Raw genomic sequence first — 6035 nt, forward strand, 5'->3', positions numbered from 1 at the left:
TTCTTCTATATGCCACTACAGAGCTCCTATGAGACCTCAAGTCCTCTGTCCCAAACCCTCCAAAGTTCCACACCTCTAAAGCTGGATTAAATATGTCCTTTAACTCACCTTTTCCTTTTGAACAGCTTGCAGGCTCTTCAGAAAAGGGCATAGCTCAGGTCTGGACTGCCAGCTCCACGCGTTCAAAACCATCAACCAGGCCTAAAAAAATAACAGAGAGACCAGGAGATTAAAATAAATAAAAACAATGCATTTGGAGTACTTTTATATTTGTTTTCTCAGGTTTATTTTGCCCAGGTTCACGTTTTCAGGCATTTTCAAGCGTAAAACTGCTTCCTTTTTCATTAAAATAACAATAATAATAACTGAAAACTGACACTGCAAAATATTGTCATGACTCCAGGGATCAAGACTTGATGGAAAGCAGTAAAATGTCCTGAGACTCACTCATCATAAAACCTCATGGAATAGCAGGGCCCCCGTGCCTCCTGTCCCCCAGGATGCGGCCCAGGAAACAGACCCATTTGGAATCCCTATCTGTGTGGGATCCTGTTCAGTGGTTTGCCCTTCTCAGAAGACACACCTTCATGTATGACAGAGGGCTTCTGCCACTGTCCCCACCGCTCGCACCACACAGAGAGTGAGGAGCAATGGATTTCAGCCCCATTTCCTGGTCCCTCTATGTATTTTTTTAGGTGTTATCAGACTGTTGAGGCCCAATTCTTATTACCAGGAAGGCCTAAGAGGGCCTCAACTTCACTCATGCCTGCCCAGTGACCCTTTGGTCCTGAAATGATAGTGTCAAGGAATACCTGGGGCCACTCACAGATGTTGCTTCACAGATGGGCTTAAAAGATTAGTAAAGATAATTATTGAAGGCTGCAAATGAGAGAGAGATTTGTCTCCCTGCCCTTGCAGGTAGGGACCATCCCTGAGCAGCCCAGCCTTTTCAAAGGCTGCAGGGGTAACCATGGGGAGAGCACAAAGCCACTCTTGTCATTCTCCTGGGTTGAGACACTCAAGGAGCTGGAAGCAAAAAGAGGAAGCGCTTCACAGAGGAAACAAAAGGCAAATGTCAACTTGGGATGCATTCATGGCAGGAAGGGCTTCCAGGAGGAAGTCAGGAGAAGATGGCATGAAACTTTGCTGGCAGGAGCTCCTTCTCACCAGTCTCCCTTCCCAGCGGCCTTAGGAGAATGCCCATTACGAGGAGTAAACCTGCAGCTCTCCCCCTCCTCAGCTACCTGTGCACACATGCCCTCACCACCGTGTGAAACAAGTGCTGGGTTTGATTTTTGACTGCTCCCGTAGCCATCAGGAGAATACCAAACCAGCATGTTGGGGGTCAGAGCTGTCTAGTGGTGTTTTACAGAGTTTTTCTTTGACAGGATGAAGGCCTTCAAAAGCCAAAAGGCCACTACAAACCCCACACATCTTCTGAGGCAGCAGAAGGCCTAGAAGGCCTAGACAAACCCTTAGACTAGAGACAGAGGAGCTGTAGTTGTTGTGATAGCCCAGGCTATTTCTAGTATGCAGCCTGGATCTCGTAAGGATGCTGACTGGAGTAGAGGAAACACTGCTGTGCCAGACATGGCATCCTGACCTAGACACAATCATACCCATCAGGCCTGTTTTACTCAGGCAGAAGGCACCTTTACTCTGCTGGTCCAAAGCACAGCCTGGCTGCTGGGTAGCCCTATCCACACTGGGAGCTCTTTGTTGGTACCTACACCAAGCTTCTGATGCCAGGAAAAACCTCCTGTGGCAGAGGAAGCTCAGGTTGGACAGTTGCTTCTTTGTTCATACTCTTGCCTTAAGCGCAGAGGTATGGTGACTCAATAAAATGTTCTCTGTGTACTCTATGTGTGTGGGAAACAACTGGAGTCCATCAGACTGGAGACACTACGACAGGTCATCCAGGTAAAATAGTTCTGCTTCCCCTTCCTTGTTTGCCAGAGAAAAGCTGCATGTCTTGCCAGGGCTCTCCGAATCTCCCGCGAGGGAACGGAGCTGAGCTGAAAGGCCCAATTGTGGCAGAGCCGGCAGGACAGCGGGCAGGGCAGGCAGGTGCAAGCCCTTCCATGGGCAAAGTGGGGCTGAAGGAGAGAAAGGATGGGCAGAGATGAAGCCTAATGGTGTGTGGGTCCATTCTTTGCCATGCACAGCTCTTACTCAGCCTAGTAGGTCTACCCACAGAGCCCTGGGTGATGCCTCCTCCCTCCCAAAACCCAAGCAGTGCCCTGGATGGATGCCAACCAGCAGAGAAGCGTGCTAGATACCACATCGCAGCGTGCCGGATTCCCTCATCCCTTGGCAAACTGAGCCAGAGCTTATGTACCACAAGCATAAACAACGAGCACCACGGTGAAAACAAAAGGTAAGGAAGACCACAGACCTTAATTCACCATGACCTGTATTGTCACTCAGGCTGTACAGATGGAGAACATCAAACAGCTTGAAGGTGTGCACACAATTGCACAACACAGCCTGAAGTGGGGTTGCACGTGGGGTTTTTTGAGAAGCATTAACCTTCAAAACAACCACCTAACTAAGAAGTTATTTCTCAAGCACCAGTAACTTCTCACACATTGGAAGGTCCTGCTCCTACCTCCAGCCTGCATGAGGTTCCTGCTCTGATGCCCCATTGCGTCAGCATGGGACAATTAAGCAAAACACAACTAATGAAGGGGGATATAGAAGGAAGATGATGTAACCATTTTTCATCCTGCATTTTGAAGAAAAGGGAAGGAAAGAAGAAAGCAACCTCTTTGTAACATACCATATATGTCTGTGATCCTTTCCCAGGCAAACAAGGGTGACAGAGATGTGAAAAGGCTGCGATGAAGCCTCGTTAGTCAGACTCAGATGACAGCCTGTGATCTGATACCACAAATAACTCGACTGGTGCTCAGGAAGTTTTGATCATAGTTTAGGTGAGAATGTTTTACTTACTTTATATTAAACCCTGGTGATGCAAACACAGCCAAGCGCTGCACGTGAGCTGAGGAGCAGGTAACTAACAGCTATAAGGGAGGTAACTAAATACTCTGATCAGGTCTAGAACAGCCATCTGATTACATCCCTCAAGAGAAACCCAGAAAATAAGAAGGAAAAAACACTGAAGACTGGAAAAGAAGGGAAAGAAGGAGAATTCACTTTGGGAACGTGTGAGACAACAGAGGCAAAGTTTTTTATGGAAAGAACAGGTTTTAAAGAGGAACTGTAGAGCTGATCCAAGGGGCCTGGAAGGCAATAGAAGGTCTTCTGTTGAGTTCAATGGGCTTTGGATCAGCTCTGGAAGTGGAGGGGAGGGGCCTGGGGCTGGCACGTACAGGCAGGTTGTGGGGAGACTGGAACGCAGCTGCGAATAGCTGGAGGAAGCAAACAGGAGTGTAGGGCTGGAACACTGATGTGATGCAAAAGCCACACGGTTTTGTTGGCATGTCAGAGAAAACTGACCTGCTGGCTGGCTGGGGTAGCAGCCTGGGGAGAAGAAAATGGGGGAAGGAGGAAGGCAGGTTAGTGTTTGACGGGGGGGCAAGGAGAAGGGAATAGCTGGAGATGTGGGGGGTAACAACACGGTACCTCTCAGCTGCTTATCGTTCTCTAGTAGTCACGTTGGTGCACTTACTGCTGTGACTGAACACGTACCACTGAAGTGCAGGGGCAACACTGGTGATCCACTCTGGAGAATTCCTGTTAATCCCTGTGCAGACCTGGCTCAAAGTGCACTTCAGGATAAGTCAGTAGCAGAGAACTAATTTGACCCCTGGTTCTCCCTGAGCCTAGCCCACTGCCCCAGCACACTACTGATGTTTTAAAATGCATTTGAATCTCTCAGGGGCAGGATGTGTGCAGAGCCTCTGTGCAGGGGTAAATCTCAACCTTTGCTGCTGTCTTTTAATTTCACAGATAGCACTTGAGTTACAAATACCAATCTACTAGTTATTAAATGCTGAGACAGACTTGTCATCCCGTTTTACCTCCCTCCCACACGTGTGAAAACTGCTCACTTAGCTGTTACACAACTTTTAGGAGTTTCACAAAGTCAGAAGCAGCTGTCCTGTCAGCTGAGACCTCGCAGGCATCTCTTTGACCCCCTCCTAGGGGAAGAAGCTTCGATCAGACTATTACAGAATCGCTGACCCAAGGGCAGGACCATCAAATGCTTTTCAACTCTCAAAAGGAAATTGCACCCAGCTCCCTTTCGAGTGTCTACCCAAGCCCTTCATCACATCACATTCCCTTCTCACCATCAGCTCTCTGTTGGGATGTTGTGTCTACTCATGAAGTAACTCTCAGCTTATTAGACCATTAGCTTAGGAGATCGATGGGGTCAGTGCATGGTTCCCAAGTGCGTCACGCAGAGTGAGCTGAGATAAACACTTGGACAGCAGCCACTCATTTTCAAAACCAGTTGCTCACAGTTATTTTTCTTAATTATTTTTCTAAGGCAAGGATGCAGACCAAGAATACACAGCTTATTTCCATCCATGCAACTTCTATAATACCTTTGAGACTAAGCTTTGTCTTTACAGCCCTAAAAAGACACCGACACAAGTGGAATCGCAGAGCCCCTGGCTGTGTCTGGAAGGAACACCTTGCCAGGGGGTGATGTCCAAACCCGCCCCAGTGATGCTTCTGTGCCTGAAGAGCTCTTTCGTAACCTGGGATGGCGACAGGGTTTGGGGTGGTATGTGACTTTCCTTACAGAAAGTCAGCTCGCTCTCTCTCTCCAGCTGTAAAGTCCCAAAGAAGCTGCTACCAAAAAGACATTCCTGTCCCAGCAGGGTCAGGTTGCAGCTCTGTCCTGGGGAAGGCTCAGCTCGCTCCAGAGTTGCTGGGAGCAGATCAAAGGTCATCCTTTGTCTGAGCACAGCACTAGCTAAAATTAGTCATGTTCTAATAGCACGTTACTACTGCCATTACACAGGAGGTCACCACTGACTGGAGTTCTGACAACACTGCTGCAGGGCCCCCGGGCGCCGGTGCTACAGCAAAGCTGAGGTTCGAGGTTAGATGGCAGACAGATCCCCTCCTCCTCCCTCCTGCCACTAAATCCTGCTCCAGGGGCTCTCAAACACTCTGAAACCCAACATTACTCACCAAGAACACCATGTTTGCACTAGTGCATCTCAGAGGAGGTTGGGAGCCCAGGCAGTGTCTGCTCCTCCCGTGAAGGAGCATTTTATGCTGCCAGATCCCCTGTAAAACATCCTGAATCTGCCAAAGCAGAGAAAACCCTTCAACAGACCCAAACAAATGATTTGTAAAATGCAAATACTGAGGGGAATTGCAGGAGAAGCTGCCTGTGGGGCTTGTATGTGTACCCAGCCCAGCATCCCTCAGAGCTAGTTTATATATTACTGCACAATGTGTATTGCTAACTAAAAAAGATATATCCATATGCTGCAGTGTAGAGCACGAGCCAGTCCAGTTCCGTGTCCTCAGTAATTCCTAGTCTAACATATGGGAAGTTAAACTTCTCTGAAGCAGCTCTGTACTGATAGCTGGGGCACGGAGAAGCACCTCTTACCACAGCTGCTGTGATACATTCCCAGCACAGATTTTTGGAGCATGATTTGAGAGATACCCCCTTGATTGCTCACTTGCCTGCATCCCCTTTTACTTAGCCATTATCACCTAATCCTCCAGCAAACATTACTAATATGGACAGAAGGCACAGAAAAGGATCTACTCAGTGTTTATCCTGTGGGTATGATTCACAGATACAGAACTGCCTGTACCTTTACAGGTGCCCTAAGCCCTTCCCTTCCGTACAGATTAATGGGTCAGCAGCAAGAACTGAAAACATCTTTAGCTCCAGCCCCACGTACCCGCTCTGTCCTAAACCTCTGGAGAGCTTTCCCATTCCTCCTGCCACCAGCCAGACCCTCTGTTCCTGTTTCACCAACCAGACTCTAAGATGACAACACTGGGACTGCTCTTCTCTCTCTCTGTGTTTTTCTTTCCCCCCATGAAGGGTTTTAGGGGGCTTATTTCACGGCAGCAATTGATCCATCCCAATCGGTGCG

This window comes from Gallinula chloropus (assembly GCF_964237585.1).
Source record: "Gallinula chloropus genome assembly, chromosome: 21".
Lineage (NCBI taxonomy): Eukaryota > Metazoa > Chordata > Aves > Gruiformes > Rallidae > Gallinula > Gallinula chloropus.